The 17,428-nt window shown below is 38.2% G+C and overlaps 1 long non-coding RNA gene across 1 annotated transcript; it reads right to left on the reverse strand.

Moving 5' to 3' along the window:
* Positions 1–1,634: 1,634 nt before the first annotated feature.
* Positions 1,635–11,760, reverse strand: LOC118631213. The gene is made up of 3 exons (XR_004959746.1): positions 11,685–11,760; positions 2,467–2,540; positions 1,635–1,710 (listed from the first exon to the last, which is right to left on the reverse strand). It is a non-coding gene; the product is annotated as an uncharacterized LOC118631213 (long non-coding RNA).
* Positions 11,761–17,428: the final 5,668 nt, after the last annotated feature.

The raw sequence follows: 17,428 nt of genomic DNA on the forward strand, positions 1-17,428 counted from the left end.
AAATTATTTTAATAATAAAAATGTACAAATAAGTCTTATTTGTTTTCTAGGTTATATCATACAGAATTGTGTTGTTACAAAAAGAGCTCAGGAGTGGGAATCAGAAGAAAAGTTTGAGTACAAATCTATCGCTAACAGTATGGCTTTAGGCAAGCCACCTGACCTCTGTAATAATAACCATCATCTGTTGCCCTAATGAACATGTACTCTAGATGAGACACTTTCCCAAGCACTGTGCGTTAGGTCATTGAATATTCTCATCAATGAAGTAAATAGGTCTTGTTCTACCATTATATAGATGAGAAAACTGAAACCTAATAAAGTAAAAAATTGCTTAAGATAACAGAGGTAGCAAATGGTAAAACTAGGAATAAAACTCAGGACTGACTCCATGTCTCTTAACCTTTTCACCTGTTAAATAAAGATAAACTGTGCTTCTTAAACTTTCCTACTTATGAGTTTTCTGAAAGACAGAACTCTGTGTTAGTTTGCTCACTGATATATCTTAAGCACTTAGATCAGTGCTTTAAATGCAGTAGGTGCTAAGCAAATATTTGTTGAATGAAAGTACCTGCAGAAGAGACTGAACTTGTGGCTTTGAGAATTCTGGAAAGATTCTCAAAAGTCACCATTTCACCTGCAACCTTAAATTTCTTTGAAGTCTCAAATTTTAACTTAAAACTTTATGGGAGTTTCATAGTCAATATTTTATAAATATCGCAAATGTGGCTTGAATAATAATAATACCATAATACGTAGTTTAACCTATAAATCATTTTTCAAACTATTCAACTCTTGAGTAACTTTAATCTCTCCCTCACCAAATCAGTAATATTGGGATCCTTGAAGGTTCAACATATTTATCCTATGGTTTCTTGCAAGCCTGGCACACCTGACCACCATAGGTGCATGCACTTGGGCTAAGGAACCAGATCTAAGTGGCCTCTAATGTTCTCACTAGCTCAAATGCTATGCTTTTGGGAAAGAGCACAGTCCACCCAATAAAACTGAACTAGTGAGACACAGAGTGGAACCTCTTTGGCCTGGACATAAAGATTTTATGTCTAACATCTAAGATTCCATCAGGTCTTTTGGCAGCTGAAATAAATTAGCTCATTTTGAGCTCGTAAGAAATTAAAAGCCCGAGGTCTTTCTTACAGGAACTATTGTAAACCAGACACGCCCCATCTTGTGCTGGCATATTTTTATTGTTTGAACCTCTGTGCAGAATTTTCCATTTCCTCCTTAATAAAATCAACCATTAGGTTCAGGTCATCATTCCAGTCTGTTGAGAGCTATATTGAACCCAGTTGTGTGATCTCTCATAGCAGCCATAGGACAGAAAGTGTTCACGTATGCCTTCTGTGTCTTCATCCAAAGCAATTATTAAAAAACAAAACAGTGCAAGACAGAGCTTTAGGGCATGCCACTAGACACCTTCATCTAGGTCAAAGATATTCATGATTGACAAGGCACACTTGCCTAAGTTAAAGGACATATCAAAATCCACATGTGGGCACAAGATCTTTTTTATATTTTTAAATAGAAGAGAAATTAGCTTTAAAGGGCTAGACCTACCAAACTAGGATGACAAAGAATAACTCATCAGTGTGCTTAGTACTGTTGATCAGTTACCTGTATATTTGTCCATCTGCACTTTCATCCATTTTTGTCTGTAGGATATAGAAAAATTGTTGACCATATGAGCTTCTAAATCAAGAACAGAGAACGATTTAGTTTCATTGGTTTTTCTCTCAGAGTTCAAAAAATAATAGGCTTTATTTTTCTGGAAATTAACATCCATTTCACTGGTATAGGTTCTAGAATTTTCCTTTTGTCCATCACTTCTATCCATCTGCAGCAGATGTTAACAGAACCCCACTCATACCCTTCAGTCTTCCCTGGAGGTCACTGCGCACTTCCTTCATATCTGCCACAGGGCATTCTCTGCCAACGAAGCCTGCCCAAACCCAAGAGCAAGGCACAAAGAATTTGCCAGAGGGCTTATGCCCCAAGGCATCCTGGTGAGGGATGAAGTTTGGTGGATAAATACCCCAGCTGATTCTCCCTCAGCTGGACAATTCGGAGATATGTTCCACAGTCTCTCAGAAGGACTTAAATGGCATGAGCGTAATTTCCAAAAGGAACAATTACCTTTGTTTCTTCTAATCAATGTACCTTTATTTCTTTTCTTCATCATACTTTTCCAGTCCCATTCTGTATTTCCTGGGATCACTCCCCAAAAACCTACTTGCACCTCAAATTCTTATCTCCAGGTATGCTTTGGGGAGAATCAAAACTAAGACACTATCTCTAATCTCCCAGAACTGATCACATCTGTGTCATTTTTCTGAAATTACTGAGTTTGTCCAACCACATCTAATGTTATTTCACTATCCACAGACGCAATGCATTTGTGCTCACAGACCAGACAGCACTGAAAACCTATGGATGGTGCTTTCTTACCACGGCTCCGTCTCTCGGGAGCTTCGGTGGCCCTTACTCGTGTTTCTTCTAACGTCTATAGTAATGAGGTCATTCTTCTTGCCAGAGAAGAGGAAAACAAAATAAAAATTAAGCATTATTGTCATTTTCTCTCTCGAGATAACTTAAGGTAATATCAAAAGTTGTCAAAAGAACCCAAGGTTAAAAATATACATAGAGTGTTAAGACTAAGCAATATCCAACTATTCAGGTGAAAGGTGAAATTAGCCATTTCTATGACAGCATGTATCTACTAAGGTATGAAGAGTCTAACCACTTTGGCAACTGGGAACATTGTATTTTTAGCATTCAAGGATCTAAATTCCAAGCCAGGGTTCTATTAATCTTTCAACGAACACTTCTTTAGTGCTATGTTCCAGGCACTGTACTAGAACATGGAGAGCTACATCTGAGAACAAGATGTGTCCCCAACTCTGAGGAGTTTATAGTTCAGTGAATGGTTCTGGGGCTAGGTATGGAGAGGAGCAATCCATTTGACCACTCCACACCATTCCTACAGTCATTCAAGTTGGATCTCTTTTTTTTTAATTGTTTTTCTTTACTGATTTTAGAGAGAGGGGAAGGGAGCGGGAGAGGGGGATAGAAACATCAATGAGAGAGAACATTGATCGGCTGTCTCCTGCATGCCTCCCACTGGGTTTTTGGCCCACAACCTGGGCATGTGCCCTGACCAGGAATCAAACCAGTGATCTCTTGGTGCATAGGTCGACACTCAACCACCGAGCCACACCAGCCAGGCTCATGGTGGATCTTGAATTTCTATATGAGCCATATTCTAGAAGTAAATTATTTTCATATAAACAGATACTTAATTCATATCCTAAAGTTTCTGGGTCCTTCTAATAAACTGGCAGATTCTTCCTCCTATACTTTTACTTTATTTTTCTTTTTACTTTTTTCTTTTCTTTGTTTTTAACCTTCACCCGAGGATATTTTTTTCCATTTATCTTCAGATAGAGTGGGAGGGAGGGAGGATGAGAGAGAGAGAGAAACATCGATGAGAGAGAGGCACATCGACTGGTCGCCCACCCACATGACCCTGACCTGGGCTGGGAACCGAACCACAACTGAGGTTCGTGCCTTTGACCAGAATCAAACCCACAACTCTTTGATCCATGGGCTGACTCTCTTAACCACTGAGCCAAACCAGCCAGGGCCATTTTATTTTATTTTTTAATTTTATTTTTCAATTACAGTTGATATTCTATATTATTTTGTATTAGTTTCAAGTCTACTACACTTTTTCACCCAGATGATGAGCACAGAGAATATACCCCACAGCTCCCAGAATTCTTTGTGATGTTCTGTTCCCTCTAAATTCTCTTCCACTAGGATGTTTCATTTGACTGAATGGCACCTTATTAAAGGCACAGGCATTGAGGGGAATATGCTGAGTCTGTGTAAAACGACTGGTCCTCATGGGAAGCCTGCCAGATTAGCACATTATATCAAATGACCACCTGTGGTCAAAAACGGCAGGCTGCCCGAGGAAATACACCACCAAGGGCACCTTTCCTGCAAGAGCCACAGCACAGCTCTATTCCAAATGTGCCTGGCACTCAGCTGCATTAAATCTTGGTAAGAAACTAAATTCCCACCACAGGGTTTCACGCGATAATTCTGAGGACAGATTTAGGGATATGTCGCTTCAGATATTGCTTGTCTTTGCAAGAAGCCTTTTCAGGCTAAACACAAAAAAGTTTACTATAGACATATTGCTTGTGATTTTGTATACTGCTTATAATGACCTTTCTCAGAAAATGCACTGTTTACACAACTCATTCCTTTTTTTAGACTAGTATAGCAATTGATTTTAGAAAACCCAGCTCTTAAAATGCCTAAGTTTAAAAGAAGAAATGCCGCTTTCTACAATGTTTCTTTCATTAAAATGAGTTAGATGTATCATTGCTGTTTAAGTAGAAACGTTTAACAGATTCGTTCTGGAAGAAAGACACTTCAGGAAAAACAGTAAGAGGTTTTCAAGCCCTTGCTATGAAGAAAAAATATCTGCTCATGTCCCATTTCTTCCTCCAACTGAATACCCTGTGATATCCACTGCTGAGAAAATCAACTACGAAGACAGAGACAGTTTAGTTTTCTGCACCTTTACTAACTTTTGTGACCTTAAGAGATTCACTTCATCTTTCTGAGATTCAGTCTCCTTTTAAAAAAAAAAAAAAAATATGGACTCTTTAAGGATTAAAAGAGATTTTACATACATGCATACATACATCCATACATAAACACACACACACACACACACACACACACACACAATGCCTTATAAAGCTGCTATTCTGTAGAGTAACTGGTACTAACGAAATAATAATAATTGTAACAGTAGCAGCATACCCTGAGACAGCTTTTGACTCAGCACACTGCTGTGGTTTGTCTACCAGTTGTATTCCCTGGTTCTAGGAGTCCACAGGTCTGGAAGCTTTTACATTAACTTTCACTCCTAAATGTACCTTGGATTACTTAAGTTTCATGCATGCACAGTGATGGGGTCAAGGGTAATACCAGTCTAATCCAGTTGGTGAGGTTGTCATCTCAATGACACTAATATATCTGCATGTAACTTATCGTTCATAGAGATTTTTCTCTCCTTCTGCTAGAGGATAAAGGAGAGACATCCTTGTCTATCCCAAAAAGATCTCTTCAGGGGATTAACCTGTCTAGCAAATATTGTTTATGTACATCAACTCTTCCTTGTTAAATTTTATTGCTTATTCAGATTCTTAATATTGCTTGGAACATTAACTCATTAGATAGGGGTATTTTTTGAACACTATTAAATACTAAAGAATAAAAACCTGTCTTGTTAGACATATAAAATGTTTGATATACAGATTAATGTCAAGATATGTGACACTTTTGGACTAAGCACTCTGTTTGTCAGATTGTTTTACTTGTCAACCACATTACTGTATATAAAAACACATGGTCAAGAGAATTCCTTTGAAAGAGCATTTCTTTTGTTGATTTGCCTGCATTTGCTGTAGAACTGATGAGCCGTGACAATTAGCATAGGTTCAGGTCCTAAAAGAAATAGGATTAACTGAAATAAAACCATGCCACAGGCAAGTCACTGTGATAAAAATGAAGCATGAGACAGAAGACGGCAAAAGTGCTGTACTTCCTCGGGCTCCCAGCAGCCAAATACATCCTTCCTAACACTCGTCAGAGTGATAAACATTCTATGGGCTGCTAGATTTTGTTAAGAAAACTCACACAAATGGCATTTTAATACAGAAGACAACCCAAATTGATAACTTACACACATTTCAAGGTAAACATTCAGACAACATAAAAAAATCAGAGATGAAAAATAATCTCAATATGTAAAATTCAAAATGTACAAGGAAATCAATATGGAACCCAATTTTTGCACCACGTGGGTTTTGCTGTACCACCTTTAAAGGAAATCAGAATTCTTTGTTGATCATTCAAAGACATAAACACTAAACATGTAGCAGAAGCACTTCCACACACCAGGTTTCCGTGGTCTAGTCTATGTAGAAATGTTCCACTCGATACAAAAAAGTATTTGTTGGAAAAGGTAACCATTTGTCATTTTTTTTTTATCCTCAACCGAGGACATTTTTCCATTCTTTTGCTCAGATAGAGTGGGAGGGAGAGAGAGAGAGAGAGAGAGAGAGAGAGAAACATCGATGTGAAAGGGACACATCGAGTGGCTGCCACCCACACGACCAACCAGGGCCGGGGACAAACTGCAACCGAGATACATGCCCTTAGCTGGACCGAAGGCTCACGCTTTAACGCTGAGCCAAACCGGCCAGGGTGACCATTTGTCATTTGGTGGCACCTTAAACCTCTGCAGTTCTTTAACATTCTTTCATTGTTGTTTAGTTGTCATATGATATGGGGGGACACTGGGACCCACAGATTTTTCAGACTATGGATTTCTTTTTCTCATCAATGAACACTTTAGATTTTCGAAGGAAATAAGCAGCAAAGATGAGAGTCCACTTGCTGTGAAGGTCATAATCACCACCATGAGAATAAGTTCTTTTTAGTCAAGAATTAGGATGAGTTTATTGGTGACCTCTTATAGGTAACATAAGTTTATGATGATCTCTTATAGGTCCAACTTGTCACACCTAATAGATGTGGCTAAGCCAGAGAAAGATGTCAATGCTCAGGCAAGGGCCACGTTACCAATACTCCACAGCCCACCTTGGTATTTTGGGCTCCTCTAATTTGTTCCTTTTTCCGTTAAAGAAATTTACTGTTCTGAGCTCTCTGGGTTTTTTCAAAGCTACATAAAAATAATAAATTAAGTTTAATGGCTTGCCTTTGAACCAGACAGATGTTTAAGAAATTACTGTTAACTTCAATATATGCAAATCTTACTTTTCCTAAAGGGAAAAAAGTATATTGTTAATGATATTCTTGCAAAACAAACTTCTCATCACCTAAGAAAGTAATTTTAAGAAGAATTATTTGTTATTCAAAATGAACACAGATTTAATGCAGAATTGTCTACAGTATTTCTAGGTTATATTACTCTAATGGGCAAATCTCAGAAAATTTACTGAGAAAAATTCATTCAATGAATTCCAATTATCCATTTTAATGAGTCATCAATGCCATAATTACTCAATATACACACTCACTATACCCCATTTCTATTGGGAATGATCTCTACCCATTTCTATTGGGAATGATCTCTACCACCAATTCGGTGATTGGTTTCATTATTTGAATATGTCTAACAAATAGGAACATTTATAGAACCATTACATTTCAGAAAGCCTTCTACCAGTTTCAGAGAGTTTTGAAAAAAAAAAAAAAAAAAGAATTTAGAGCCCTCGCCTGTTTGGCTTAGCAGTTAGAGTGTCAGTCCTTGGACCAAAGGTCTCAGGTTTGATTTCTGGTCAAGTGCACATGTCTGGGTTTTGGGTTCAATCCCAGACACACCATGCAGGAGGCAACCATTAGATGTGTCTCTCTCACATCAATGCTTCTCTCTCTCTCTCTCTCTCTCTCTCTCTCTCTCTCTCTCTCTCTCTCACCCTTGTGTCCTCTCTCCCTTCCACTCTCTCTAAAAAATCAAAAAATATATATCCTCAGGTGATGATTAACAAAACAAACAAACAAAAACAGAATTTAGGGAATAGGCATAAATTCAAGACCACCAGTACATTGCTTTGTTATCTGTTTGAAAAATCTTAATAATGCCCTGGCTGGTTTGGTTCAGTGGTTGGAGCATCAGCCTGCAGACCAGAGAGTCCTGGGTTCAGTTCCCGCTAGGGGCATGTACAAAAAAAATAAAATAAAATAAAGGAGAATAAAAAATCTTAATAACACACTGAAAGACTTATGGAGTATTTTGTTTTGTTTTGTTTTTTCATTTTGATGGTTGGTTGAGATAGCCTGACTCCATAAAGTCAAAGAAAATTATCATATCATGGGCCTGGGCAGCAAGAGACAGAGAGTGTGTCATTAACTGCATGGATGACCTGCACCAACATTTTAATCCCTCAGGACCTCAGTGTCCCCTATGGCAAAGTGACATGGTTGAACTAAACGATTCCTAATGTCATGCTTTGTGTTTATAACTAGTAAATATTAGAAAGACTCAACAGAAATTCCATAACATAACAACTAATTTTTCTGTAAATGTTTTTAAAGACAATTAAGGTAAGATGATAGCCATATATATGTATGTATCTCGAAGGAAAGTTCAGAAAGAAACAGTTCATGGGAAGAAATAGTACATGCGCGCGCATACATGTGTGTGTCAGGGGGAAGAGGGGTGCTTTATCTCTATGGTTGTACTGATACTGTATAATAATTCTTTCCAAAAAAAATATAAGTTTAAAGTTGTCTTTTTTGTTTTTAATGATTTGAAGTAAGCCACATTTTCATGTGATAATTTGTTATGTGTAACTTGGTTACCTGGTCCTCTCTCTTTCTTAAAAAAAAGTTTATCTTATTGTTGAGAGTATTGCAGATGTTCCCCCATTTTCCCCTCTTTGCCTCCTCCACCCAGCTTCCACCCCACCCCAGGCCTTCACCTGTCTACTGTCTGTATCCACTGGCTACGCATATCCTAATGTTCCTTCCCTTTTGTCTACTTATCCAGTTTCTACTTAACTTTCAAGTCGTGTTCACATATTAATACCTTCTCCTCCTTCCTTAGCTTTTCATAAGCAACTCCATTCCAGGACTTGCATAGTATTGTAGTCATGTTCATAAGTCTCTTTCTCCATAGATCCCAAAGACTGAGATTTGTCTTTCTCTACTTCCTCTCAAATTCTTAGTACAGTGCCTGGCATTGGGTGGTGGCTCTGTGAATTTTATGCCTTCAAGACATTGTGATGAAATCTGACACCTTACAAACTGTATTTGAGATATTTTTAATGCCATTGAAAACATAAGGAGGAAGGAAAAGAAAATCACATTGCATACTATAAACATATGCACCTATGGAAAGGAAGCATTTAAGCTAAATGTCAATGGAAGTATGTTAACTGAATGAGGATTTGCTTGGGCTTACTGGGTAGACTCAGAGACATTGACAATGTCCAAGGACTTCTGTCATTTAGATTTTTTTAAACTTGTTCAAATCCAAAATTTTGAAGTTACGGGAATTAAATTTAATGAAAGATACACGTGTTGGAATGGGTATAAACAGTAAGAATCAGAACTGTGAATTTGTCTCTCTGTACACTACTACTAAAGTTAGCATCAGCAAGCAGCCCACTTCTCAGAAGAGGAAGCTGAGACCCAAGACTGAATCAAAGAGGTAGCTCATTTGTAATGGATAGTAACTTCAACTGGTCCAGGAATTGAAAACATGGAATTCAAATTTCCTTTCTAACACTCACTCTCTGTGCCAACTTGGAGAAGTCACTTCAGTTTCTAGGAGCTTAACCTTCTTGTCTATAAAATACATGTTTCATGCCTGCCTATAGAGTTATTGAAAAGATTAGATGACATGTGTCTATAAGAGCAACCCATAAACTCATTATTGTATATGGATAGTATTTTGTTTGTTATACGGATTCTTCCATAATTCCTCTTCCCTAGCCCCTGGGTTGGGCGGAAGCGCCATGGTGGACTGGGCATGTGCCAATGCATGAGAACCACAAGTTCTGCCTTCCGGTCCTTGCTCCTACCTTTTCTGAGTGGATAGGTTAAGGCACTGCCTTAACCTCTCTCTGCTTCAGGGAGAGGAAAAAGACAAACAAAGAAACTATTATATTTACATAGTCTAGAGATATTTGAAATAATAAAATAGAAAAATGGTTGCAAAATGCTTTGCAGAGCAAAAGATTTTCAACTGAGACAGCATATTTGTGTCTTGAAAAGTGAGTGACAGAAAGTTAAAGTGATTCACGCTAGAATGTGCAGCTTATTACTACATATAGGAAGAAACTAGGCTAGTAACTAATTTCAACTTTCTTCCATCAAATTACCTGACTAATTGAATAAGTAGATCATGTACACCAAATATTGGTCAGGAAAATACATAACACTATAGAAATAGAAGCTCTATTTTCTAATAGAAAAATGCAAAAATATTTATATGCATAAAAAAATTAAAACAAAACTTATGGCCCTGGCCCATTTGGCTCAGTGGTTGGAGAGATGGCCCAAAGACTGAAGTGTCACGGGTTCAATTTTGGTCAAGGGCGCTTACTACAGTTGCAGTTTGTTCCTCAGCCCTGGTTGGGGTCATGTGGGAGGCAACCAATCAATATGTCTCTCTCACATCGATGTTTCTCTCTCTCTTCCCCCCCCCCCCCCCGCCAATCTGGAGATAAATGGGAAAGTATCCTCAGGTGAGGATTTAAATATATATTGAATAATAACAGTAATAATAATAATAATACTTATGCATCAAGGCATTACATTTCAGTTGCATTTCTAATGAAGCAAAACACATTTACTCTATGTATTTTATAATAACTTCACTGACTATCAACTATTTAATAATAACTACTGGTTTCCAGCCTCTCGTCCACTTTCTATGAAAACCAAAAACCATTTATTTCCAAGTCTAATGTTTGGGTATAGCTGCTGCTTGTCCTGTTTGTGCAACCAAGATTTTATTTAAAAATTGATCTCTCAGTCTTGTCCAAAATGTTCTTAAGCATTATACAACTAAGAAAACTAGCCTGAGATTCTTGTAAAGTTTCTAGTACACCTTACTGATTAAGGTATAATGAATTGCTATTGCTTACTTATTTTTGATTTTGAAGTATTTTATTTTTAAATTATACCAACTTACTACATGACATACTTCCTGATGTTTTGGCAAGTCTCTACTGAGTTCAGATTAAAGATAAAATTTTTAAATTATCTTAATGCTTTGAGAGAATAATGAAAAAATGACTTAACACATTGATTAACCGAACAAGGTTACATTGTGTGTGTTTTGCATTCATTTCTCTCTTCAGAGATAATATTATTCATTATCCAAATTTACTATTATGACACATAAAAATGGTCCTAAACAAAATTGTTCATCCTTGTTTATATGCACAAAGAGATTGAAAATATAAATCTTCATATTAGCACAGTTTGTGAAATGTCATTCTATTATGTGATTACTTCTTATTCTATAACTTTGTCAACACCTGTAAAAAAAAAAAAACTCACCAAACTATTACAAGATACTGCAAAATTTCCCTCTTTCAAAAAAAAAAAACAAAAACTTGCCTTTTAACGGATTTGAAACAAAAACAAGCTTAAAAACTCTCCCCTCCTCCTTTATTTAAGGCACTGCTATCCTACTGTGCTAAAGTTGTTTGTTTACATTATTCTCCAACACTGGATCATAAATTCTTTGGGGGGGGGTTCATAATCCATCTAGATGCCATCTTTATAGCCTGGCACCTAGAAAATGCATCAAAAGTGTTTATGGAATTGCGTTACAGAACAAGTGATGTATACTGTAATTTTATAACCTCATGTGAAAAATCTTGTTATTAACCTCCTGTGAAAACTGAGAAGATACCCCAAAGAACATGACTTTCACCAGCCATAAACACCTGCAAAACCTGCCTCCTTCTGAGGACCAAGACATATCTGCTCTTCCTTATCTTCACACCAGCACAACTATGTAAAGTCATGCTGGAAAGAACCACACATCCAAGGGATCAATAGTTAGAATGACCATGTCAACATGCCTTGTCCTGGCATCTCACCTGGCCTAGTGAATCCCTTTCACCCTCAACAGTATTGTCTTTGGATGATCAGTTACATGGTCCTCTTGTTAATAGCTATGCTTTAGCTATGTTCTTTTATTTCCTATTTGGAGGTTTTGAGGGTAGGTTCTGAAAAAATAATAATAGGAAAACAAAAACAGTATAATAGGAGGTTGAGTGGGGACATTTTCTGTTGCCCCTGAATTAACACCTAAGACCCAAAGCTGAGAATAAAGAGGCACAGAACATGCCACATTTTAAACAGAATGGCCAACATCAAGAGTCAGAAATCTGTGTCAAAGTTCATTAGGGAACAACTAAACTTACCCCGGTATTCCCAAATCATCAATCCTAATCTCCAACCCTACCACTTCCTTTAGCTGATGAACAGGATTAGACAGAAGAAAGAAGCCGGGCATCCTCAGCTATTTGCCTAGAAGGCAGTAAAGAAACATAAGTGGAATGTAATCACTCCCCCAGTGAAGAAGGAAGCAGACTCTTAGGGAATCATTCAGAGAGATGGGACATTTTGAGAGGAGGCCATAATCTCATTTTCCAAAAATGTCTGCTTATGCCTAGAACTTAGAGATCTCCTGCCACCCCATTTCCATAAAACCAGGGGAAGAAAACTGTCAAGAAAAAGCAGGGCAGAGAGAAGAAGAAACTATGGAGAGCCTGAACATCCTCTACTAGGGGTGCAAACAAGTGTGTGCTCCTTAGAGTCACATGGACAAAGCAGAGCAAAGCTGGACACAGGCTTTCCTGGCAGTACCAGATCTAGGAAGGCTGACTGCCAGGGAAGGTGCATTCAAAGAAGTTGAGCCTAAACCAGGGGCAGTTTTTCCCAGAACAATTGTACAAGTCCCACCACACACACACCTTCCACAACTGGTCATCCCAAATACACATGCACTTCCAGAGACCCAGCCTTTGGACACCTGTTGCACAAAGGTCTTCAGTTGCTAGACAGTGTTATCCAGACTAGCAGTAAGATGACAAAGCCACACAGCAGCCAGTTCAGAAAAAGACACTAGTACCTTTCTCCTCTTCACTTACCAGTATCAATAATATGAAGAACTAGAAAGACAAAAAGTCTCAAAAGTAATACAACCCTTCCCACTCCAAGTTATCAGAGCTATAAGATTTGTTATATAAGATATTAGAATTTTAAATTGGACTTTTTTTAAGCTAGAAGTGACTGAGGGATTTTGGATCTGGTCCAATATGTCACTTGGGATGCTATTGGGCAGGAAAAGAAAGTCAAAATCAATAATAATTACAGCAAAGCAAAACCATTTCAAATTTGCACTTAACCAATTTGAGGCTAGCTAACAGAACACAAGATCATGCTTTATTTTACAAGTTTGACCTCACGTGCTCAGAGACAAGTACCCAAGTTCTCATGAGCCCAGAACAGTTGTGTCCAGCAAAGAGAAGCTTCTAGTCTTCATGTTCTATGCCTGTCTGCTCATGGATTCACTAATTCACATCAACAGTTTATTTTGATGGTGTAGACCCGCAAAGCCTTGCCTGTTTGTTTTCCCAACCAGTGTCTGAGGTCAAGCTTTCACTCTTCCAAAGCCACCCCCAAGCGTTTGAAAGGACCCCCAGTCCCAAGACACTCCTCTGCCAGGTAACCTGGCTCCCAGGTAGCAATCCATTTTGTCTTCATCTTCTGCATTGGCTTCCCCTACAATCTGATGACACAGGATTTGAGAAAAGGAAAACCATCCTCATAAAAATGTTGAGGATCCCTTCCAGAAAAGGTAGTTTAAAGGCCATATTTTGACTTTCAAATAGTATTTTTTTAAATATTCTGAAACACTATATTACATCTATGGATTTCAGAAATGGCTCTGATAAAGAACAAAATCCTCTCTCCTATTCCTACCTAATTAGCAAGAAATTTAATCTTAGCACTAATAAGTCTCCAAGTCAGGCTCACTCAGGATTGGCTCCCATAGGCCAGAAGAGTATAAAGGTAGCCGAGCTCAGTCAAAAACTGGTTAAGTAATAAAGACTTATCTTAGATGTGGGTACCATGAACCCTTTTTGCTGTGTGCACTGTACCTGTGTCCCTATGAGCCTCATAGTAAGGTCATTACAGGACAGAGTCAACTTAACAGCAGTGAGGGGTCACAGATTTCTTGGCTTTTGACTTTGTCAGAAACTTGGAACTAACCCATATTAGTTCTGCTCAGGGTATGGAGTCCTGTTTCCATGCCCTTCCTGACTTTTGACTCACCAATGTTCAATTTAGTGTATACCACTGCCAATCTTTTTGGTCCACACCTCCCTACAACTCCCATTATGGAATAAAGATTAATAATAACAAATTGCCACAAGTACTAGCTAGATTTAAAAGAAAATATTTCTTTCCACACATTTTCTTTTCAATACCACTCACATTATACAGGTAGCCATCAATTCTACTTATATGTAGTCCCGAGCCTTTAAGTTTCAGGAGAAATGTTGTAACCTTAACCGTGCCCCAACACACACACACACACTCACACACACGCACACACATACACACAGCTCACCATCACCATAACCACCCCTACCACTAGGCCAAGAGTACAATTTGGAAAACAAAATTGCACATTCTATTATTCATATGACAAATAAGAAACAGATTAGAAAAAAACTCATTTAGCAGAATAAACCACAATGAACAACAACAACAACAACAAAATCATAAAATGTTTGAGTCGGATTTAACACCATCAAATGAACCAATATACTTAATTTGTTTGGGGAAATGTTATTTGTTCTGTCTAAAATTCTACAGTGTTCAAAGAGGCAGGAAGGAAAGCTAGAAGTATTATGCTATCCCCCCAGTCGGGAATATTTAGAACAGAACCAACTTCTTGCTCACATTCTTCTCTCCATCTTTCCCATCCTTTTACCACCCCACATATTCGTATGCTCAAGGGATTTTTCAGGAAGTACCTAATATCCTGAGAAAATCACTGTATGCATTGGGTGTGAAGGGAACCACGCTTACCCAAGGACAGGCTGTCTTGATGTCCTATGAAGAGCATGGGTTTTGTAGTGAGGGCAGACCTGGGGTTAGGTTCTTGCTCTACCTATGAAAATTTAGGTTTATTACCTCGAAACCTTCTGCAAGATCTAGTAACTTGATCTCATCTCTAAGTGTTCTATTTACTATGAGTAATATATGTGGAAGAGCTAGCACCTAATAGCTTTTTTTTTTATAAATGCTTTGCATATGATTTTGTAGCTCTTAATCAAACTGAAATGGAGAAGCAGTTTCTAGACAACATTTTAATCATATATAATTAATATCATTCAAATCTGTTATATAAGTGCTTTGATTAAGTAGGCCTCATAAAATGGCTAAATAAAACATCATCAGTTTTTCCCCTTTTCTTGTGAATTTTCTATTATTTGCCCTTCTGGTTATTTGCCCTCTAAAATCACCTGAGGAAACATGAGTATTTTTTTACATCCTCAAGTCAAAAACATAATCAAGATTCTGATCATCTGCTATGTTGGCAACCCCGAGAGAACACACGGGAAAAAAGGTGATGAGCAAGGCATTGTTTCCCTTTGATCACATTCTCATCAAAACAGCAAAATTCAGCACTGCTTAGCAGCTTGCAATTTTTAACAGTTTATATTATAATAGAAACAGGAAACTATTTCCTCTTTCTTTTTCTGTTGAAACAGCCTGCATTTCTAACCAGCCACATGGAAAATGACATTTAGGCAGCAGCAGTCAAGAAGGTATGAAACAGTAAATGACTGAGATCACTGTTGCAGTGTGTGGGGGGGGGTGCATTTTTCAAATGTTATGATGGTCCTCTACTTGCACACCCCAGTCCAGAGATAAACCACTTATAGGCCAGTAATAAATATACAAGAAAGGCAGAAGCCTGGTTAAAACAAAACCCTTCAAGGGATGGGCATTTTCTCCTTTTAATCACCTGAATAATGATTGTAATGAAATTGTTGACTTAAATATTAGAGTGTACTTCGATAACCCTCTAGACTAGCCACTCACGCCGTAGAGAAACTCCTCCTGTAACATACCTAAACCACCTCAACAGAGCAAGGCAGGCCTCCCCTAAATCGCCATGGTCCCTCTGTGGAAACCTATTGGGTGACTTCTTCCTCACAGTCAGAGGACAAACAGGAAACCTGTGCAGTAGAACTGGCTTTAATGACTGTTGGCTCAGTAATTAAGAAGACTGAACGTTAACGAGACTCATTGTGGGGATCGCTTCACAAATACTGAGTCATTATGTTGTATACCTGGAACTAATATAACATCACATTGTCAATGATATGTCAGTAAAAAACTGGCTCTACATTTAACTTCTCACATGAATTTGCTACCTCCAACATCTGAACCAGCAAGAAAACTAGATTTTATCAGTTATTGTGCCCATGTCTTAGTCATCTTTGTAAACTCCAGTGTCCAAAGCCGCACACATAGCAGGCCCTCAACGAACATTACTGACCTAAGCAGAAGGCCGAAATGTACTCACAGACGAACCTTCCAAAGCACGTCTTCACGTTGGGGATTATCTGACTCACAGGGTTCTCTGCCAGTTTTTCACATCTGCAATAAGGTTTCTGTGCCCAGCGATTTGCAGAAGGCGAGCCTGAAGAGAGATTATAACCTAAGGTGTTCAAAAATAGAAGAAACACACGAGGAATAACAAAACATACTCTTTGTTCACTTGATGCGTGCGGGACAGAACTTTTCATATTTACATACTATTTAGGAATTGCTGAAGTACAATCTATCTAACAGAAGCAGAATTTCTTACAGTTGTTGAAAATGGCTAAAATTTACTTCTTATTCTGGCCTTTTCTTAAGCCAAATTGCAACAGTGGGGTTTAAAATAAAAACGAGGGTGTTCTTTATGCACGTGACTTAAAGCAGATATAGGTAATAATGGGTTCTTAGGGATCGTTTAGGCCTCACCACCCCCCAGGGTGGGTATGTCAGAAACACCTCAGAAGGGTGTGTATGTGTGTGTGCATGCAGGAGAGAGAGAGAGAGCCCTCAAAGGGATAGGGGTAAGAAAATTTTTAAAGACAAACAAAAAGATTAGAGACTTTGTCATTGTCTAGTGTACATTTAACATACATATAAGGACATAACTGGTTGGGTGAGGTTATGAAGCTGTTGACAACAATTAAAAAAGAGGAATTCCTAACACCAACCTATTGCCACTAATTGACTAAACAAGCTCTAAGTGCAAGCTCAAGTAAACATGTTCTCCCTCTGCTGGTATCACATGGATGATTTCATAGGAGTCAGTTTCACACAAGTAGATTTCAGCTTGTTGGGGGGAGGGGGGGGGCAGGGACTCTGCCTTAGAGATCTTTCTGACCCAAACATGATCCATTTGTAATACCTGGCATGCAGTAACTACTCAACAAGTGCAAAAATGTTTGTCTGAATGAAATAACATTTCTCCTTGAAATCTACCTCCAGATATACCTTGGAAATGTTTTTCCCATTACTTCTCATTTGTTCTTCTACATCCTTTCTTGTGTGTTTTCACCTAATAACTTATATTCAAGTTAGTGTTCTTTTGCATACCTGAAGGCTCCTGTCCAGAACTGATCATCCTGAATCATCCTAAAAACAGGGAATACATCTCCTTTTCCTTGTTATAACCCCTTAGTTTGGATAAGGCCATCCTTTTAAAAGTTGATAAAGTCTGCAGAGTATCAAACTGGCAAAAGCCTCTTCCCAACCATAC

This window comes from Molossus molossus, unplaced genomic scaffold, assembly GCF_014108415.1.
Source record: "Molossus molossus isolate mMolMol1 unplaced genomic scaffold, mMolMol1.p scaffold_m16_p_15, whole genome shotgun sequence".
Taxonomy (NCBI): domain Eukaryota; kingdom Metazoa; phylum Chordata; class Mammalia; order Chiroptera; family Molossidae; genus Molossus; species Molossus molossus.